The following is a 23,290-nucleotide window of genomic DNA, read 5'->3' as shown; positions in this document are numbered from 1 at the left end:
CATCTACTGTTCTTGTGAGAAATGGTCTATATGGACAGTTTTGTGGGGGAGTTTTCTGGGTTTGAGACACAAGTGAAAAAAAAAAAACACTAAGTACTAGGCAGCTGTAAACAAACAGAGGAGGAATAATAGCTTTGGGAAGCTTTCAGGTGCATGCAAAAGCTGGCACAAGGAAATTGCCATCCACAGCAACTGAAAGTAGGGACTGAAATGGGAACATAAAAGGGATAATGTATGTTTTGCTGTGTGGGTCATGAATGGCTGCCTCAAACAAATCTTCAGGCAACAGGAGCTCTTCATACAGAGACTGATGCAACATCTGCCAACCTTTTTTTTTCTAGGGAATAATGGGCCAATATCTAGAAGGCAATCTACAGACAAGGTGACACAGATTCTACAGCAGCATTGAAAGAATTTTAGCATTACTCCACCAGCTTTTTAATTTTTTGCAGCAGATGTGCAAATCTGCATTGGTTTGCAGCATTTTTGACTGTATGCTGAGCTTATATTTGCAAAAGAGGACACCAGCTGCCCAGAGTTTAGTTCTCATCCTCTGTTTATGCCAAATAGCAGTATGAACCTTATGGTTAACACACGTTGCAGTGGTTCACATTCTGTGTAGAGGTTAGCAATTGATAAAGGTAAAATGATAAGCAGCAACAATTAAGCATCCCAGCTAGAACATTTGGGCTATATTAGAAGTGAGATGACCTGCTCAAAGCACCAACTTTGGATTTTGCATTAAATCTTTAGGTCACTTTATTTCCTGCACAACCATGGTTGTATTTCTGATGTGATCCCAGACAATTCATTTGATTTCTCTCGGCCTCAGTTTGCCATCTGCAAAGAAAGAAAGGAATTTCCAGCCCTCAGTGTATATGACAAAGATTAACAGATACTCCAGGTGTAACTGTACAATGTAGTAACTTTGGCAGGAAAGGTGTCTGAATGATTTCTTGCTCACTTGCAGCCTCCCTGACTCCATTCTGGCACTGTAATCTATTATTCTATTCTGTTTTTGAAACCTACCCGCAGTCCAGACCACTGAAATGACCTGGGTTAAAAATACCACATCACACCCCTCATTCTTCAAAGATTTTTTTTAACTGACATCCAGTTGTTATTGAAGCTCCAGCAGCTGGTGACCTGTCATGAAATGGACCTTGAAAAGTGACATGTCATACTCTAACATCAGATAATCAGCTGCAGTAATGCAGAGGGATGTCACAACACAGCCTTTGTAAAGTCACTGTTTTTGAAGGGGAAAAACACCCCTCACATATGATATGGGTTCAATATTGATTAGTACTCGATTAGTCTTGGGGCTAGGGATGGAACAGGAGCCAACTAAAAGCAAAGGTAATAGGACAATTACACAGGGATATATTTTATCTCATCTCCTTCACACACCTACTGTTCCCACAAGACTGACAGACTCCAACGCTTCCGTTGCATCAGTAACACCACATCCTCTCGGACTGCTTCTTGGCAATCAGTTTTAAGGTACTGCCTGAAGCAGGTCACTGCTGTTTTTCCTGACTACAGATAAGAGACAGTAGCAAAGAAAGAAATGGTGCAGAGAACTTCTCAGCTGCAGAAATAAAGTGCAGGTTTTCTGAGTCCTGCCCAATGCACTGACGACAAAGCCTCATCTCCTGCTATTTGGTGAGGTCTGTTGCCTCCCCACAGGGACTGTGTGCCATGTGCAGCAGCAACAGGAGACCATGGAGCAGGGAGGAGAGGTATCTGGAAGGGAGCCTGAGGTGTGTTTCTCTAAATATGTATTAGTTTGTTGGTTTCAATACCAGAATCAGTGATTAGGAGTTTGTTAATTGGCAACAAATTAAATCAATTGAAATTCCCCTGGCTCAAAACTTTTCTGGATCACAACAAGGGAAAATTGATTCAACACAAAAATTTGGAAATAAAGTAGTACAGTCACAGTGGTCTGGCAACAGATCTGAGGGTGAAGATACAGAAAACAGCAAATTAAAAGTTGTGCAGCAGTTGCTAATCTAGGGCATAAGTATTACAAGGGCCTTTTAAGCCAGAAGAAGGAGTGATAATAACATTTTATCCTGGCTTTTGTTAACAGCAGTTAAAAACCGGAATGTTAGCATAAAGAAGTTCAAAGAGAGGCACCAGAAGTGATTAACAGGAATATATCTTCAGGAGATAGGTGTTTACATGCTTGGCTTATGAGAAAGCAGCCAAGCAAAGAAAAGACAGAGGATCCTTTCAAGGGACCTGGGTGAAATCCCAAAGAGCATTATATAGAGTGTAAGCATGGAAAGAAGAAAAAGAAAATTCATGATAACTATAAAAAATTCTGACAGCCACAGTGGACCAAAACCCTAGAGAAGTTGGCTTCCTACATGTTATCAGCAGAAAGCTGTATTCAATATTCAGAAAAAATTTAGAAATAGAAAAGCCTCTCCACTCGCCTGTGCAATCCCAAACTAAAAAAATGAAGGACGGCATCTTTTTTAGCTCTCAAAGCAGGTCAAATTCAGAAAGAATAATTCACAACCCACACATAAGTCAATGGCCATTACGTTTGCTCAGACAAGACCTGAATTTGATTAAATGCTTATGAGCACGCAGACTATATACTATATATAAAAAAATCTGTTTTGCAATGAGACTATTTATATAAAAGTTAATTTAAATTGCCTTTCTGAGATCTCACATTTGGTTAAAAATACAAAGTCCCCAAAGGACTGTGACAGTCAGAGTGCAATATTCTAATAAATATTTTTATTTTTACATTTTCTTTTTTTAAGATTGGCAAAGAGGCTAGTTAAACCTTCACAGAAACATGCAGCTGAAAAAAAGAACCTGAGCATTTTCTCATTCCAGAAGCAACACAGCCGTATTTTGTGGTTTCTGATGTTTCAGAGTGAGTGGACTTGAGCAGGGTGGTAAACATTTAAGAATGACTGAAGTTCAAAAACAAACAAAAAGAAGCCTTGAGCTCACTCTTGTAGTAAATGGGAAAAAAGTGAGGGAAAGCTTGGCAAAAATCAGCATAATAGTGGGCTTATTGTTGAATCTGAAAGCTTCATTTTCCAATGGTGTCCCTTTTCTGGGAAGCGGCACAACCACCCTGAAAGCGCTTTCTATAGAGATGATAAATTTGTGGTGGAGATTTATGCACATTCAGATTAAGTCAGGAAATCAGTAATGAAAAGGATAATTAAATAGAGAGACAAAAACCTAGAAGAAAAATTACCAAAAGCTCCCAAAACAAACACAAGTAACAATACACCATATATATCAGGTCCTGGGATTCTGACTCTGACTTTGGCACCCATTCTTGCTTGAGCAACACACAGGGTGAGCAACTTCATCCTCTTCCTCACTGTGTTTCCCAGGACTCTAGAGAAGGGTAGTCTGCAAAGCAGCAGATTCTGTGTGAGCAAGGTGAGGCTTGGTATCTTTGGTCCTCTCTCTGTTTCTTTTTGCACAAGCTCTTAATTCATCAGTAGGTGGAAAAGCATAGGAAGAAAAATATATTCTATACTTATTTGTGGAACTATTTGAGGCCACAGTACTCCTGGTCCTGAGGGATCATCCAAAAAGAAGGGGAAAGATACAGGGACAACTCTCAGTGACATCAGTCAATCTCAAAGATATCCCAAACAAACAAACAAAAAAGTGGTTGGTTGGAAGAGTTCCCGATAATGGCTTGCAGTTCCAAGATATTGAAGCTGGGTTAATGCTCATCTTTTTGAGGAGTCCCACCATGCATTCAGGGTGCTGGTATGCACTCAGCACCAAAGAGACAGCCAAAGAGGTACCAGAGCAGCTGGGGTAGACTCCTCTCTGTGGTGGAACTAGACCCTGGGTTCCAGAGGCTGCTCTCACTGTTTAGCTTCAGACGTCCCAGCTGAGTGCCTAAGGCAGCAGCCTCAGGGCCTGGGCTGTGGGGGGAGCTGTAGGTGTCCCACCGACCCTGCAGGAGCCTTCAGCCCCAGATCACTAAACTGAGGTGCCTGCAGTTAAACTGTGGAAATCCCCAGTGCAGTGATGACTTTGTCACAGTGTTGTTTGTGTTACTTTCCTGCAGCACCTGCCTGTAAAGAAAACTGCCCTCAGTAACCCAGAGGCACTGTGCCACTGTCTGATCTAGCAGGTTTATATTCCCAAAGGGCTTGGGCCACCCCAAAATTTCAGCAACAAAAGAACAGGGAACTTCTATTAGCTGGTAGCACTAGCAGATTGCTGTCCTCTGTCTGGTCTTGATACTGTGAGGAGAAAATCAAGAATTCATTAGCTAAATGAGAGCTTTTGAACATTACAGTCTCCATTTTACAACCAGCAGCCCTGTCTTTCTAGGCACAAGTAAATGAGGGTCTGTGAAAGCTGCTTTTGACAGAGGTCACTTCTTCCCTTTTGACTTTCAAAGATGTACAGCCAACTCAGAGTGCTGATGTTAAAGCAAACACACTGACTGAACAAAATTTAGCAAAAAATGCCCTTCTCTTTTTTATGACTGTAACTCTAAAACATGAAAACTCAGTACTAAGTCGTAGTCCAGTGTGCAAACTTTTCCAGCTTTAAAGATATGGTGTACAAATGCTGCAACTGTGTGACAATCTTTAGTTTGTGCACCATGACTTTTACATTAATTAATTTATTTACTTTCTAAATGTTGTCCTGCATCTCTAAAGTGGATTCAGTCCTAGTGTCTGATTAATCTCATGTGGGAACTAAAGACAGATGAAAAAATTGATATCTAAAAGATGTGGATCTGCTTCCAAGTTTTGCAGTGCAAGATGATCTGTAGTAGAAACTATTTACAATCCTTTCTCTAACACCACTGGACAAAAAAAAAAAAAGCTCCACAAAAAGTGTAGCAATTCCAATTTCTGCTTCAGAGTTCTGTTCTAGGCAGTGTGCAAAATGCTACTTAAGCCCCTGCCCTACTCTCCTTTCTGCTATCAAGAAAAATTTACAACAGTTTGAACTTTTTTCTGTGGGGCTGGGTGAGTTTATAGATGACAATTTACTTTCTGCTATTAATATACCAGGCTCAATTCAAACAAAAATCTCCATGCAAAAAATGCCACGTCATTTACTAATACAAAGCAAGACAATCTCCCTTAAACACTAAATCTGATAACCAAGTATTCCACTGCTATTTGGAGATGTATGGCAGTTTAACTACACTTACATTGGTGTAAAGAAAAAATGCATATAACAGGCAGCCATGCAAAGTAGGGACCACACTCCAGGATGGGCTTTGCATGTGGACATTACTCTGGTCTCGTTCACATCAAAAAGTCATCTGCACAAGATAATCCTAGCCGGAAGGAAAAAGGGAGCAAAAGTATCGAGTGCTTTGAAGTGTGGTTTCAAGATCAACATGAAACTTATCTGGGAAGCAATGTAAATAACAAACATGACACATTTAAATTATGAATTAACTACTAACTCAGGAGTTTGGCAGTTGAGATTATGGTTGATACAGTGACATGTCTGGCGGTACTTGAAAGAAGGGATGATCAACAGGCAAAAACATATAATCAAGTTGGAAAAAACAATAAATGCATGTACTATAGCTTTAGTGTTGTTACACAGCACACAGGGATTTAAAGGAAAGTACTAAAACATAGTAATTACAGAAGAAACTAAAAGGTATCAAGTCCCCAAGGTTTGATCAATCAGCAGAGTGCTTTAGAAGTCCAGTGATCATAACAGAAAATATGTAAGCAATGTGATTCAGAAATTACCAAGGTAACTTAAGGTTTAATATGGAATAATGCCAAGCATAGATTTGGTTTATTTCAGAAAAGACTGAAGGAAAGCTCCACAATGTAGACTCCAAATTTCTCAAAAGCAAAAGGAAAATGTCCCCAGGGCTCTGCACTAGGAAAGCAGCACCTCTGTTTAACAAGGAGAGAGTCCCAGCTCAGAAAGTACCTCACCCATGGCTGCACAGGAAAGCTGTGCAAGGACTGAACACAGCCCTCCCCCAGGAAACCTACCTTATAGTGGCTGTTGAAAGTTATCCTAAAATTTTTTTCAAAATTAAATCTGCTTAAAACAACACTCTGGCTAAGAACAAAATCCATCTAGGTGGAGTTACTTGATTTCATGCACAAATACAGCCTGCTACTCTTAAAGACCAGAAATGACTGCTCATGGACTGAGAAGAGAGAGGTAACATTAAAAAACCTAGAAGACAAAACTGAAAAACGGAGATATATAAAGGATAGATACAGACTCAGTGTAAAAACCCACCAACTTTGGGGTCATCCTTTGTACAAGTGTCATACTGCATGTCACAGAATTGAGACAATACTTCTGTAGTCATGGTCCCCAAATCTTCTAGAATGTAATGAACATGTACCACTTGTGACCCAATTTATTATACAAGAATATAACCCATTATTAATTATAATCCTTAGGCTGGCTTCAAATTTTTTTTGAGAAAGGTTACATTATTCTATGCCTGAGTACTTCTCCCTGAGAATACATAAGGAGTTAACTCACACATAGATGGATATTGTTACTTATCAGCACTTCACTGCCATTACCATGGCAGCAAGGCAAAGACCATTTTGTTCTGCCCCATTCTTCCCTCAGAACTGACAGTTCGCTTCCAAATACAGAATCTTAACAGAAACAAATGTCTGAAGCCAGATTTTGCATTGTGTCCTAAAAGCTCAATCTGATATGAAGTTTAATGAAAAGGTGGAACAAAAGGCTGTCGTTTCGTAAGCCTAACAACATTAGGAGGCTGATTATGCTGTTTGCAGTACAACGTGCACAAAAAGATTCAAACAAAACTCAGATCCAGCATTTTCTGGGTAAAATGTGCCCCAAAAACTATCTGCATCTTCTTCTGCTGCTCACAGACAAGTGCAGGGATCAGCATGTTGCTGCTGCCTACAGGACACCTATGATTGCCAAGAAGGAACACGTACAGTGAAATTACAATAGGTTCATCAGAAACGTGTGGAAAACAGTGAGTGGAATGCACCAAAGGAGAAGTCAAGAATATGTGACGTGTCAGCCATCATTACACTTCCCATCTGCATACCCAGTATGTTATCAATACATGAGGGGGTACATGAGGGGGCTCTTGGGCATCAGAATTGCATTTTCTGATTTACGCTGACACTTAAGAGCTTGTCCAAAGAATAAAAAACAAAGGGAAAGAATGCTACAGACAAATAACCTAAGGAATATGATCACTTCCTAGCTGGATCAGGCTCTTTATCTGACTCCATAAAGGTCCAAAAATTAAGGAGACACTGTGACATTAAAAAATTCCTCCACCAATCCCATTAGCCAAAGCTTAATGGATGAACAATTCATAGGAGCTCTCCTGCCATTCCTGAGTAGAAACAATTTGGATGAAATATAGAAGGCAGGAGAGCAAGGCTTAGTTAAACAGAACTTACACAAATAAACTGGGAAACAAGTGGAAGGAAAGGTTGAGAAGACAGAGAGATGTAGGGGAGGCAGAGGCAGCAAGTCTTACTCTTCTGGACAGGAGGTTCAGAGTGTGTGTATGAACACCATGAAAGATCCAGATGGGCTTCTCCACCCAACAGTGTAGTTTGCTCATGTACATTCTGGGAGACAGTTACCTGAAAAACCTGTTCTCTCTTGTAAAACCTGTCATGTAATCCAAGTTTATCCTGCTGAGCTGACCACAAAATAACAAAGTACTTAGCTGTTCCCCCCCTTATGTCACAAACACTGCATTAGCTGTGTTTTGTCTACAGCAAAGTGAGAGTTAATATCTGCACAGGAACAGAGGCAGACAAAAAGAAATCAAGAAAGGGGACAGAGTGAAGCTGCAGGCTGCAACAGTTATGCCATTTGATTCCCAGCTTTAAATAAACCCTTTGAAGTAGAACAGTTTTTTTATGTTAAAAAAGCTGCTTTTCAGTCTGCATCAGTTTATGGTTGCAAAAATGACTCCACTTGAACTCCAAACTGGATATTCAACACTGAAAAAAATAGTGGAAAATTTATGTGCAGATCCCCATCATTCCCACTGCTCCCATGCCACATCCAACACTTATTTAGTACTGCAGCAGTACTAAATCTTAGAGTTACAGGTGACACTGTTTTGCAGGCACAGTTCAAAAACCTTACCTTCATCCCTACAACGAATGGTACAGCTTCACAACAGAAAAGTCTGAATTAACTACAGAAAAATAATATGTATCATTTCTGTGAACTTCATTTATTGAAAAGATCTTCAAGAGCCACAAAAGAGAATATCCCATGTGAACAAATAAATGCTGAAGCTGCTGAGCTGGGTTTCATTGCAGTCTCCTCTCTCCTACACCTCGTTAAATTATACTATAAATACCAAGCAGAAGTGCAAATAACTTCCTGAATGGAGACGAAGTTTGCACCTACCTGAGGAAGCTTGGCAATTTTGCCAATTAAATCCACATAATTGATCCTTTTGTTAAAGCCAGAAAGTTGAAGGACAGGAGGCATATCTAACAGAGCTTTCAAAATTATGAGTAATGTACGCTGTTATTTTCTACTATATAGATCTTGCTTCAGTATTTAGAGGGTTCACCCTTGCTACCTGTGAGATCACCAGGACTTCAGATATTTGATAGCACTTATATTGGTATCAAAATTCCCAAAGTTTTATATTCTCCATGAGAACTAATGAAGAGGGCCTCGAGAAATAGTTGCTGTGCATTTGTATTTCTGTAACAGCTGTAAATTAAGAATTGCAAACTTGACTACATGCAATATCAAACGTTAAGTCCCAGAAGGACTGAGCTGTAATAAAACAGGCTGGGAAGCAGATATTAATTTAAACTAAATTATATAAAGGAACAGCTGCATTTCCAAGAACAAAGCCCTGAAAAACAAAAAGCAATGAAGAAAAGACAAGCCTACAAACATTTCTTCTAAAATGGCTCTCCAAAGGGAGAAAACTTCAGATTTACAAAAATATCTAATGTGGGACTTTAAGGTACAGTAAAATGCAGTTCTAATACTTGTTCCAGAGATACCAACAAATGGCTACAAACCCCTTAGCAAAGCGCTGTGATTAAAAAACACCGAAAGCTACGCAGTGACCAAGTGAGATGAAATGCTGGCAGTTAGGCAAATATGGGTTCAGGATGATATAATTTGTCATGCTCAGCATTGATTGCTATTGCAAAGCTGCTCTGGGATCAAAATCCTGATTATAATCCATCAAACCAGTAACTACAGTGAGTTGAATGGCCAAGCAATTGTGATGACACAGCTGGCTGCAGGGATGGTGCTAGAAATTAATAAGTGAAGCTGCTATTAGCCTGTAGAAAGCTTTAGAGAAATGGAAAAGCAGCATGGTAATTGCTAATACCCACAACACAGGAGTGATATCAAAAGTTTTATTAAAACGGAACCAAATCATGTCATGCTGATTTTTGAAGGAATAAAACTTATGCCTGCTGCTCACAATCTCATAATTTAAACAAAAAGTGTGTCTATATTATCTCTTCACCTGGTATAAGCAGAAAAACTTTGTTCTCTTCTGAGTCAGCTGCAGTCACAGGGTATATTCAGGGAGCACCAGGAGAAAGAATCAGAATAGTGGATGATTCACACTAACTTTGGGAACCAGCTTTCCCAAGCTGGCAATAGGACCACTGTCACACAAAACTGATTTTGTTTGGGCCACTGTTGGCACTCTGCCTCTATTGCCTACATGGACTGTCCATGCAAAAACCAATTTGGGCACTTCTGCCTCCCTGAAAGCAGAACTCAAGGACACTCAGCAATTCTGACCAAGTACTGCTTAGCTTGCTCTGGTAAGTCACTTCAGAGAAGTCTTCAGTGTGACTGAAATCCAGCAAGAGTATTCCCCACTTTGGTTTGTTCTTCCTATTGCCTTTGACCCTTCATCTCCCATCTGTGGGATTCTTGCCTGTAGTGTATTTTTTTCATCTAAATATAGCAGCTCTTCAGTCTTTTTGTCTCTCTGCTACAACCTTGGCTTCCTTTAATGGATCCTGCATGAAATTAGATCTAGTTTGCATTCTAATCAACTTTGGTGACTTATGCTTTTAATTAATCCTTAATATTCCTCCGGTCTCCATGGATGGTGCATTATAAAAACCCATTTATATGTGACATTGTGGTTTCAACTTCAGGGGAAAAATGTCTGACAAATGGTATATATAAGAAATATATGCAATTTATCATAAAGCATTATGATTTTATTCTCTCCAGCTGGAGTAGCAGACAAGTTAATATGTTTTTTTCAATTGAAAAAGTTCCATGTGATTCATTATTCCACAAGGAGCAGGGCTCCAACAAGGCCCCTACTTGGATACAGCCTCTATGGGATTCTCAACATATTGTAACTTGCTGGATCTGAGTAACCCCTGTCCAAAACCACAGCAGGCCTCTGACTGCCTTGCACGCAAAGATTTAACAGGTTAATTGACCAAATCATGCTAACTTCAATAGCCCCTTTGTGTTCAAAATTTGACCCACAAAAGGGCTCTGAAAGTTCAGAGAACAATATAAGTGGTAAGTATTACTGGGTCACATTTTGAGGTTCAGAATCAGTTGTTACTTAATGTTTATTCAGCTTCTGTTAAAGTAGAACACTGAAACAAAAACCAAAGAAGGACCTCTAAATTTTACCCATTATTAATCATTTGATGTTATCAATTCAATTTAACGTTCCCTGACATCTTTTACTCTTGCCTGAGTATCACTCCAGATAAATGATATTCAGCTGTCACAAAGTGTGATTTATTGCTAGCCAACCTGCTCATCTGATAGTTGAATGAACCAAGAAGTTTCTGTGGGGGCTCTTGAAATAATCTTTCACTTTCAGTTATATTTATTGCCCGTTTCTGACTATATTTAACAATAATTAGAGTAATCACTCCAGAAATGAGATCTGGAAAAATGCATATCCTAAGAGTATTCATAAACCAGCAACTTCTTTTAAGACATCAAGATCTTTTCCCATCATATCAGACATAGGGGACTGGCATTAATTATAACCTACAAGTGGTTCAGAGCAGTGAGAGTTTTCTTCATACCCGTAAGATTAGTTCTTTTAGCATTTCCCATCTCCTACTAAGTATGTTTTTTTAGCATATTTATTCCCATTTTTATTTTGAATACAAGAGTTAAAAGATAAGCTGGGAAGTAAAATTCTGAACCAATCATCTAAAATGCTTGGTCCTAGGAAAATAATACAGGAAAAATAAGGGGCCCACTGCCATTACTGCCACTAAGATTTCATCTTCTGTTCCCTGCCAGCTCAGCAGTTTGCAACACCAGGACTAAAAACATATTTGTTTTTGGTTTTCAGGTATTATTTGTTTGGTAAAGTAAAGCAATGCTCATTTCTACATTGTAAAGATGAGAGACACACCTTCTGTCAGCTGAGAGAGTGACATTTCAGCCCGGAAAGAACACTTGAACTTGTTAACACCACTGGCACAGGGGCATATCATAAATCCGACCTGTGTCTCATTTCTCAGTTACAGTCAGTAATTGACGGTTAAGAAAGAATGTGACAAGAATGAAAATGGGCAGTGTGTCTCCTCCACTGAAGTCTCCCAGTTCTCAGGACTGTGCAGCTTGGGCACCTTCCTTCTGGCATGGTGGAAATTATCAGGATGAAGATCTTAATCTTTCAGGGTTTGAACAAGGGAAATGGTGAACAGCACCTGAGTGTGTCATTTTTATGGATGACAACTCCTAAAATCCAAATAGGTGCCTGAATCAAGGCCAGACTCCTCAGCCCCTTGCAGAACTGAAACATTAAATTCTAAGGGACCATGGGAGATGGAGGATAATTTCTTAATCCAGGCTGATTTTACTCTGAGGCTGCCAGAGTTTGAAAGAAGGCAAGCCAAAACTCTGTTATGATCTCAGTGGTTACTCAAAAGTATCATCTGGAGTGGCACTTCTGCCTTCAAAAACGCTAGGCCAGACTGGAGATCTTTTTCCTTCCACTTCTGCAAACTTCAAAAGAACTTTAACAAGTTATGCAAGCGTTAGAATATTTCAGCCTAAGGTAAAGGAAGCACATAAAGAAAACTTACTTGCACTTCAATCCTAGGAAAGGAAACAACCCAGCTTCAGGATTTAATCCATTTAAAGGCAACTGACTTTACTGAGGGAGAATTTTATCCCCAATTCCTAAACAAGTTAAATATATAATAACTACCGAATAATTATTTCTTGTGCTTTTTTCTTAGTCAAGAGACCAAAAGAAGTCTGGGATTCAGTAATTCTTGCAAACAAGAAGATACATGTTTCCAAAACCATCAGTAAAATAAATCAGAAAAATATTGTCAGAAGTGCAAGATAAATTAAGGTGAATTACACTTTTTTCTATCAACCTAAAATTTGTACTTATAAAATTACACAAAAAAAATTACTATTACATATTAGTTACAGGTAACAGTCAAATGTAGAAAGCTTGGGGTTTGCTCATATGCAGGGCAGAAATATTTCATAATAATTTGCAATACATACAAAAAATATAAAAATTTAAAAGCCAAATTTTGTAAATCAAATACAGAGGTGTTCTCAGCAGCAAGTTACCCGAAGATTTCAATGAAAGCAACTTATATCAGTATAAAGTTCTCTCCATTTCCAAAATTCTTGTTCTGAAAGTCTTTTCACTTGCTTTAACAAAATCCAGCACTTTTGCCATTTGCACAAAAACATTTCCTGCTTGCTATGTAGGAACTGAAGCAAGGAGTCATGCAAGTGCCAGTCAGCTTTCATTTCTGAAACACTGGGGAAATACATTAAAAGAACTCAGCACAGTCTAGACGGGCTCAGCACTGTCTCCCTTAAAAATTGTGGTTCAGGCATATCCAAATGCATCAGTTTGTTTTCAAACAGTAATATCTTTCAGAAATAATTTGTTTACCTTTGATTTTTTTTGAGTGTTTGCTGTTTAGTCAAACATTCCCATGAGGAATCATTTTTTTACTAGTTTTGAAAAACCAGAAGCAACATTTTACCTGGTCATAGCTGCCAAGGAGCTGGAACTTGAAAAAAAATATAACATAGTGCAAAAATCATAATAAAAATGTCAGAGTGAACAAAATTGAACTGACTGGGGGAAGGTGTGATGTGTCCCTAAGTTAAACATTAAAGAATAATAGAAAACATAAATAGAAAAATTAGAAAGCCAAAAGGTTTATGGTCTTGTTATTACTTCCACATTAATAATATTAAGAATCAGCTTTCTCTGAGAACAAAAAGTGGGAAAAAAATCTTGCCTTTACTGTAGTATTAAAAATCAAGTTAGTATATGAAAATAGATGAGGTGCAGAAGAGAATGCCAGAACAGACTTAGCCCATCCTGGCAGGTGTGTGTTCAACATTGCTGAGGAAAGTTCCTCAGCCTCCTTCAAAACTCCAGCATTTCAAAGCCTGTATAATCAAAAAATATTTCCTCTTATCAAACTTCTGTTTTCCTTGTTGTGCATTAAATTAATTTCCCATGCCTAGTGGAAGGACAACTTATCAGTGTTCTTCTTAGAACAATTTCTATATTTTAATTTTTATCTCCATTTTGCTTTTCCTTTTCTTGGGCTAAAAAGTCCCTTTCCTCACTTTATCTCATTAGCTGTATTTTCTTAGCTTTCACACCATCCCAACCTCCCTAGGCTCGGGTTCTTTGTATAGTTCGCACAGAAACTTGTCACCTACTTTATATATACACCCAAAAAAGTACATATAAAAACAACAGGATTTAAACCAATGAAAACCAACCCCCATTACATTTTAAAATATTTATATTAACTTGCAAGTCAACAGTGTCATCACTGCCAAAAGATTCATGACCCCTCCACACCAATCCTTCTCTTTTCCTGCAGTACTTTTTTCAAATACATTTGCTTGAAGAACTTCACTGATGTCTGCTCTGTACTGTACCTTACATTTAAGACAATATACAAAACCCTTGGAAAATATCACTAGTAGTTCTGAATTTTAAACATTTCAAAATTACTGGAATGTTACATATCTTTTAAAGGTGATGACATTTGGAAAATTTTTAGTCAAAAGTCTGGAGACACAGGTGCCCAGGAAAGGAAAAGAGATCAAAAGACTCCCTTTCCCCAGATTCAACAAGTATTTGTAGTATCTTTGCAGATGAAGGGGGCAAATTGCATGATTAATTTCACTCCATGTGAGAACAGAACATAGTCATTATTTTTTTCTTTAACCTAAAAACGTGAAAAGAAAGGCAGAAAAGCTGTAGGTGGAGATTATAAACTGACCTGAGAAGATGGAATCAGCCAGGAGGAACTTCTGAAGCTGGGCAAGGAGACTGCAGCAGAGTAAGAGTTACTAATGGGTCAGTGCAAGGTTGGGATTGTTCCTGCAGGTAAATAAGGGTTATAAAGGCACCTTAGCACTGTGAATTAGGCAGTGAAAATGGCATCCAGCTGCTCCAAACCAGTAACCTGAAAGAACTGTTGTGCAAAGATGAGGATGGATGTGGGACGTCAATTTTAATAAAGACATTGAGAAACTGAAGGAATTAAGTGGGTTCCAGTCATAGGGAAATATGATAGTGAAGGCAAAAGTAAATTGCTCACAATTGCTCCAAGAAAAATAGAGAGTATATGCAAATATGGAGTGACACAAAGTCTAGAGCCAGGCATTATACCCAGCAATTTGATTAAAAACTAGACACACCTTGTCTGAGAGTAAACTGTAATGGGGATGCAGCATTGCTCCAGAATCTCACAATAATGATTTTGACAACTGGATTGAAGTGAGATTGTTCTGTGTGCCTGCAAAGGCCACGATCTGCCAAGACAGGGGCAGATGTTTGTCATAACAGAGATGACTTGGAAGTGTTGGGTAGAAAAGCAATCATAAAAGAGAGAAATGTGAAAGACATTTAGTGAGTGAACAAAGAGGGCTAATAACTTTTTCTACTGGTCCTAAATGAATAGTTTTGAAGAACCTGTGAAGATCTACCAGTAGTACCAAGAAGAATGCAAGGCTAAGCAAAACAGATTTTGCTTGTAACATAAGCAAACATAGGTCTCAGCCTGCTAGTGAAAAACATGACAGAGATCATAACATCACTGAATAGGCCAAGAAGTCTCAGCAGCAATGAAATGTGGCACAAAAAAAACAAAACAAAACAAAAAAAAACCAAAAAAACAAAACAAAACAAAACAAAACAAAACAAAACAAACCAAACCAAACCAAAAAAAAAAAAAAAAAAAAAGAGCAGTATGATTTGGGGTTGTGGTGGGTCTGACTGGGATGGAGTTAACTTTCTTCACAGCAGCCCATATAGTGCCATGTTCTGGCTCTGTGGCTACAACAGTGCTGACAACACACCAGTGTTTTGGCTATTGCTGAGCTGTGCTTGCACAGTATCAAGGCCACCTCTGTTTCCCACTACACCCCCACAGCCAGGCTGAGGGTGGGCAAGAGGCTGGGACAGGACACAGCTGGGACTCAGAGTGACCCAAAGGACATTTCATGTCATGTATCCTCAAGGGCAGAAATAAAAACTGGAAGAAGGAAAAGATTTGGGGGGGGGGGGGGGGCGGGGAGGAGGGAGGAGAGGTATTTTGACCTCCAAAATAGATGTTTAGAGACTGGCTGGGCACTGCTCTGCCTGTGGGAGGTGGTGCCTTCTCCTTTGCCTCACTTGTTTCCCCCCACCCCATTCTTTTCTTCACCTATTAATTTTTTTTTTTTTTTATCTCCACTGTAAAGTTCTCCCAATTCCCTTTTTCCTATTTTCTCCCCACTGTGAGAAGCTGCTGCAGGGAGTGTCAGCAGCTGCTGGCTGGGGTCAGGTGCTGGTTAGAAGAAGAGGCACTTTTTTAGTACTGTGCTTTCACAGAGCTTACCTTGCATTAAAGGGGAAAAAATAAATCTAACTTCAGTGTTTGCATTTACTGCAACTACCCAGAGTTGCTACCACTACTACAGGCAGAACAGCATCTGCCTGGAATTTCTTCACCCAGTTCAAGAATCCTTCTATATCCAATACTACACAGTTCTAGGAGCACTTTACCTACATATGTGCCTATTATAAAACCCTAAGACATAAATGTAGCCCCTAATGTCAATTACTTACATTTGGCACCCTGGGCCAACCTACAGCTCCTTGCTGAGTGCAGCAAGTGAAGGCTGGTGCTCAGTTCTGTCCCACTTAGCCCATTTCACATTCAGGTTGCACATCACACACTCCAGGAGAGCAAACCAAGCTCTCCCATTTCTAGTCTGGTTAACTGAAGACCTGATAAATGGGGGATTTCTTCTCATATCCTCCAGTTATGTGGTTCAGGAATATATAATCTAATCTTAAAAAGCATATGTAACAGCTGATTTCACCACCTACATTTTAATGATATTTAAATCCTGCTAATCTCTGGCACTTAAACTGATGGAACTCATTACACTATATATTAAACACTACATATTAAACAAATGTGTATTTATTTTAAATGGCTTAAAATACCTGTAGTCTCATCAGATTACTATAGTTCAGTTAGTTTAAAGAACTAAAGGTAAATTGCAAAAAATAATAAAATTTAAAAAAACAGTATTATGCAGAATTTCTTGGCACATGAAAAAATCCTGAGTATTACCCTAGACTCAGTCCAGTGAAATAGAAAAGTTTTTCCATTTACAACCCTGTACTCTCATATGGATCTCAATTTCATTTCCAAGAAAGTGAAACTGCAGAACTGACAGACTGTGTGTGTCTGGGTCTTATCCTGATTTTTACCCTTTTTATGCCTTTCATTATTTCTGCAAAATGGCAAAGGCAAATATTCAAGTGAAATCTAATCCATCCATTCCTCAAACACCAGTTCTAATGCAACACAAGTTCTAACTGAATTAGTGACTGACTTCTAAGCAGCCTTATGGGCTTAAGTTAGAAATAATTCCTGCCAGTGCTAAATAAGATGAAGCTTCTGCTTTGACACTGATTTATTTTCCAGGAAAAGAAGGTATACTTGGTTTGTGATTTCTGACACAGAGTAGATACTACATCATCTGGTTTTGGTAGAATGGTGGAACTTTGACTACTTCCCATTCCCCTCCCAAAGGGCTCCCCTCTCACCTGGCTTGTCTAGTGAGGTGACAGAGGTTCTCTCTTTATGTCATGTTGAATTACCACCCAAACGACAGAAGCATTTTTCTAAAACAAAGACCTACTAAAAGTTAGCTTCTCTAGGAAAACTATTTTGTGCCTGTATCATCTTTCCTTGCAGATCTTGATATAAGTATTAGACAGAGACAATTATTGTTGCTATGTTTATCAGGATTCAAGAACACAATGAAGAATGGGACCTGGGAATCCTCACTCACTGTCAAAATTATTCCATTTTAGAGAAACAGTTTGTCCTTTCACTTGAATATATAGGTTACACAGAGAACTGGGACACACATATTTAATAGTGAGATTGTTTAAGAGAGAAAAGATTTGTTGTTTTTTTAATATGTGAAAGTGATAACAGATTTGATTAGAAGATGCTGGAGGTAACAGGTTCTTGGCTGCTGCCTGGGTCAATGTACATGTGCTTATTTTTCTATCATACCCAATGAAAAGGTCACAGGCAAGAGATTTAACCACATCTTCTCCCAGAGACCCTCCATTAATCATGATTATCAATTCATGAGTTCATAAGCCTCTTTTTGTTCAATCTGATTTTTTTCTCCTCCTTGTTTAGAAGTTGAATTAAAGCATAATTGCTTGCATTATGCCACTTGTGACAGTATGAGCTGATTAGCTTGTAAAGCACTGATTAGTTTGGGGCTACCTAAGGAGAAAGCTATGAATGATAATGAAATTCACAGATAAGCTTGGAGAGGTACTTATGATATGAACCAAATGAATTTTATATATAATTCAAAATTAGAGTAATTCATAATTGCAACCTATTATAAATGGAAGAAACTACACCATATGACAGATTATGCTAATCTCATACCCAAACAAGTAGCATCATTTCACAACCAGTATATCTTTCTGTTTTCTGGTGCAGCAGTTTTGTGTCCCAAAGCATCCCTCCCTCTCCAGCACACTCCAGCTCCCAGTGATGGGTTCAATCCATCCTGGCTGATAGGAGAACTCCCACTGGTTCCACCATAAACATTTTGGTAGAACCATTGGGTTGTTTTGTGGCATGTCAACACAGATCAAACTCAAACTAGAACATTTTGCATTTCATAGCTGACTGCTCTGCTCACTGAACCACTGGTACTCTCAGGCCAGGGCACAATGGGTGGGCTTGCCATAGCTCAGTGGGTTATCTTCTGCATGTCCTACTGAGTAGTGAACAGAAGACAGTCATAGCTTTTAGTGCCTTTTCAGCACATATGAGTAGGAGAATTCAATTCTCAGCACTTTTCACAACTGCCCAAATATGAATACCATAATCTATTGCTAAGTGCCCATTCTAGAAAACAGTAATTTTTTTTTCCAGTTAAGCTGAATTTAATTTTACAGGGTGTGATTCAACAGGTTTTTCATGAGCCTACTCCCCTTAATAAATTGATTTACATGCTTTTGCTGTTAGCATCGAGGTAAGATAATGCAGTATCTTCTGAGAGGGAGTATCAGCTTGTGAGAAAGAATGCAGATGCACTGATGGTTTTGGAATGTGCAGCTGAATAACTGACTGTCCTCCAGCAAAACTGTTGCAAAGGTCACAGATGCACACATCCAGAAGAGCATCCAGCAGTGCTCACACTTTATTTCAAGCTGGATCCCTCAGAGTTGCTAAACTCAGGGTAATCCACATTGTATCACACACACAGCACACAGTTGTGAATCTACTGACTGCACACAGGTAGGGTGTAACCTGGGTTACATTCCTACTGAATCAGTCTTTTCACTTGAGCCTATGATTTGATTACAAACTGCAGTTGAAAAATGTGTCATGAAGTAGTGGGTTTACATTTACAGAAATCAGAGTTGTTTTAACAGCTTTTTCCAACTATCGCTTATAATGTGGAATAAGAATGGTACATTTCTGAAGTGTTCTTCATCCACTATTTATTATTTTTCACTAAAAGCATTTCTGGAAATTTCTTTCAATTTGACAGCAGATCAATTATCTTTAAAATTGCTTTACTTTCTAAGCATGTGCATGGCATTCAGTGATTTCAAATGTTTATGTAGCACTGTATATTCAGAAATCAATGTGTAATCTGAGGTTCTTTCCCCCCCCCTTTCTAAAACGATGATGTCACTTTTCAATTTTGTTGGAAAAATCTACTACTCCATTAGAAAGTCAGAAAGAAAATAAACACATTGATAATCTGTAAGTTTCATTTGGTTACTTTGGGCCTGATACAAATCACACAAGTGAATTCAGTGGACTTTGGCTGACACCATATGCCTTGTTTGGTTTTCTACTTTAAGTTATTCTCCATTTCACACAGAATCTTTTGCATTTTTTAGTATCTTTAAGCACATAATGTAGAGGAACTAAAGGATCAATTTTTCAGTATGATATTGCATACAGTTGTAAAGGATATTTTATAGAATAATAAAATCACATGATAACTAGTTGGGTATAATAAGTCAAGTCTCCATCTGTCAGCACAATTACTCCTGTTTCAAATCAGAAATTCTTTCTGTATTCTTATAAGCTCAAAAGGATTCCTTTTAGATGCCTGCCTTTTTTATTTCCCTAAATGGACACATATTTTTCTTGTTACACTCTCTGTCATAATACTCACAGCAGAGAAAGGAAAGTGTTTCGCTTGTGTGTTATTTTTTTTACTAAGTGTTTTTTTTTCCTCTTAGAAATCCCTTAAAAACAGCAAAAGAACACATCTACCAAGAACAGCAGCCAGAGGAGAAAAGTCTTGAGCTCAGAAAAAGAATGGTTCAGGCTCAATGGCCCTAATTTGTCAGTGAATTTTCTTATGGCCAGAGAGATAACCAAGAGCTCTGAAGGAGCCTCAACTTGTATTATTTAGTCACAAGGAATTCTGTGTGGTGGACAACTTAGAGTAAACATACCAGAGGAAAGTACAGTGCATAAATCAGAAGAAGGACAAAATCAAGAATCTTATAGAGTCCAACAGCACAGGCCATCATTAGCAGCTATGGTAGAAACTATTCTTGAAATTCAGTATTTTGGGCCTTGGTGTGTAGAAGAGCCCTTTGTCCTTCAGTGAGTTTTGAGGGTTATCTGAAGGACACATTCTTCTCTGCTATTTTTAAGAATCCTATGCTAGTTACACATCCTGTTCTCAGGTCTTCAGAAGAAACAAAGATAGTCTTAGTTCAATAAGTTTACAGCTACCCCAGAAAGACAGTGCACGTCACCAAGCAATCATCTTTGCATAGTTCCCAGTTCAATAACAGACATCTCTGTGTTTATCATTAAATTACATTGTCAATCAAAGCAAGAATTCTTAAGCCTTATCAGTTACTCCAACTGGATTTTAACTGATCATCCTCTATCCTTGTGCATCATTTCACTATCAACAGCACAACCCTTCAATCCAGAGGAAGAGGAGTACTCGGAGGATATAAATGTGTTAAATTCCCCTCAAGCACATTTCATTAACGAGCTTGTTTGCTTGTCTGCCACATAATCCTTGGTCGGGGAGACAAGCACAAATGCAGCCCCATAGCTTCAAAGCACACATTAAGCCATCTAAGTAAACACAGATACAATAAGATAAACATTTAGCAGGAAATGCACATTATTGCCAGGGCACATGGTCCTAGTGAAGATAATTTTTTGCATACTTCTGTGCTCACTGAGTTGCAAGTATATGCTGCACATATACTTGCAACAACATCCCTGTACTTAGCATAGCTCAACACACATATATAATTCTTGGGAAAAGAGAAATAGAAAATTTATTACTGACCTGTACTACATCTCCTATTTGCTCCTGTAATCTTCCTTCCTTTTCTTTAACATGAAATAATGTACTTTTTCTAGCAAACCAAGAAAAGTTCACACGACAATAGTATGATGTAAGCAGCAAGCCACTTGTGAATTACCAGAAGAGCAATCAGACATTTCAGAACCTTTCAGAATCTCATGGATCCCAGCCTTGCGTGGTTTATGCCCCTGAGCATTACATAATGCATGGAATAAACCGTGTTTATAATCACAGTTGGGATACAGGTCGGGCTCTGATAAATCAACACCAATTTTTGCTGAATGTATCTAAACACCACAGTGAGCTATCTTCCTCCCTGTTACTTGCCACATTTAGCCTGTGTTACTCCTTTACAGTAATTTGGGGCTTATTTTCCTGCACATCTCTGCTCTGTGTTTTATCCATAACCCAATGTTTTTCTGCACAGTCCCTCTCATGTTCTGTAATTTAAACTAAAAGCTGTAGCAATCACTTTAGCAAATTTTTACAGGGAAAAAAAACCTCTGCCAGGTCCCTGGAACCACAGTAGCCAAATTACTTGACAGTCCTGGAGTGAGAGCAGGAGAGCTGGAAATCCCATGTCCTCCTCAGCCTTTGGAACAAGGGTGTCATAACTGGGCCTCAGAAATCATTTACCGGTGTGATTTCGCTCTAATTTGAAAGGCATGCGTCGTTTGGCAGGAAGATACAAAGCCCATCCAGCTAGGCACTGAGGTTACCTTGAGGACTATAGACTTAGCAAGAAGACCATCAAGACTCTGTGACCTGTTTTCTTAGAAATCACCAGGCAAGCAGGATTTTACAAAGGCACTCCTGCCCTGTTTGGAAACACTGCTGCTACATCTGCTTCAGTTACACTGTACCAGGGGATCCCACGTCAGTATCACAGTCTTTCCAAATGTTTACAACAGGGTTTCGATTTTATCAGTTAGTTATGTCCTGACTGGGCAGAAACTTCAAACAAGTTACCCATTTATTTGCTGTACAGTACTCACAATATTTAGTAAAAAGTTGAAACAAGAATCTTGGCTTTTTTTCCTTCTTTTCGCTTATACACTCAGCTTTTGAAGCTGTGTGCTGGTCTGCTTTCACTTATTTTTAAAAAAGCATTGTACACAGTACAATATCAGACCAGTTATGGTTTATATATGTGAACATATGTGGCTACATTCTTTCTCTTTAAGTAAACAGTGAGCAGCAGAGTAGTCTGTAACCTTATGGAAAAAAAGTGGTCACCATTGGAAAAAATTACTTCGTAGATGGCTTCATGCAATTGCGGCTACAATTCATTATGCCAAAGATGGGAAATAAAGAAAAGAGCACAGCAGTCCATCAGACCCTGCTGAGGCAAACACATGAGAATCATCACACATACACATACACTCCTAAAATAACCTCAGAGACTAGCTTCTGGGTGGGGAGGTGGTAAATTCAAATTAAGGCTGAATCTCTGGACAAAGTCCATCTCTGATGTAACTCTCTGGGGCCCCCTGAAACCATCAGAGCCAAGTAAGCAGAGCAGTCTGACAGCACAGATGGAAGATGCTGTTCTGCAGGCAGGTGCAGACAGTGCTAAGCAATGTCACCCCTGCCTATGGCTGAAAGGATGCCAGCACTGAAATGAAGACAGGCTTTTCAGTACCTGTACCTTGAAAAATTTTTCACTATCTTCCATCTCTGCAACATATTAGAGCTCTGAATAAACATTAGCTGCAGACAGTAGTCTGCAGCATCAAATCCAAATTTCTTTTTTGCAGAAGGCGAATGTTTTTCTCAGTTAAGTCTTTAACAGACTTTCTGCCATCTTGGCTGGAGTCACAATTTCACCCATAAAGATGAAAGAACTATTAATCAAATGTTCATTCCACCATTTTGTCTCAATGCCCATCAAAGAAAAAGAGCATTAAAAAGGGCCTTTTTTGTTGTTGTTGTTTTGTTATGAAGAGGCTTCAGGAAGATTCCATACCTTCTAGCATAACCTTTGTTCTCTGTATACTCCACAGCAATATCAAACACATGGGAGCACTTGCAATGGTGAAGTTATCCGGGCATACATTCAGTAACACCTCTGTACCTAGGAGACCTTTGGAACACCTTGTACCCAGGAGAGAACTAAGATGTCAAAAAAATGTGATGGACATTAAGCCTGAGCACAGTTTAACTAGCACAGGAAGGCTCAACAGAGTTATATGAATCCTGGATGCTGGCCAAAGTATTTGCTATTGTAGAACTTTCCAGATCACTGAAATGTACATTTTTGATCAGACAATACCTGTAAGTACACCAACCTGTTTCTGCCAAATAGGACAGGTAAGGACTGGAAGATGTGACACAGCAGAAACACTGCAGAGATACTGCCATCTGGGTGGGCAGCCCCACCCAGACCTCTATTTTTTATTGTGTCAGGTGCAGCACTTTCAAG

At 38.9% G+C, this 23,290-nt stretch overlaps 1 long non-coding RNA gene across 1 annotated transcript; it reads right to left on the bottom strand.

Annotated features, from left to right (window-relative positions):
- Window positions 1–765: 765 nt before the first annotated feature.
- LOC128810175 (uncharacterized) lies at window positions 766–23,266 on the bottom strand. The gene is made up of 3 exons (XR_008437967.1): window positions 23,157–23,266; window positions 20,851–20,920; window positions 766–840 (listed from the first exon to the last, which is right to left on the bottom strand). It is a non-coding gene; the product is annotated as an uncharacterized LOC128810175 (long non-coding RNA).
- Between the last annotated feature and the right edge of the window lie 24 nt (window positions 23,267–23,290).

The sequence above is a fragment of the Vidua macroura genome, chromosome 7 (assembly GCF_024509145.1).
Source record: "Vidua macroura isolate BioBank_ID:100142 chromosome 7, ASM2450914v1, whole genome shotgun sequence".
Classification (NCBI taxonomy): domain Eukaryota; kingdom Metazoa; phylum Chordata; class Aves; order Passeriformes; family Viduidae; genus Vidua; species Vidua macroura.
This window is presented reverse-complemented; position numbering and strand designations above follow the sequence as displayed.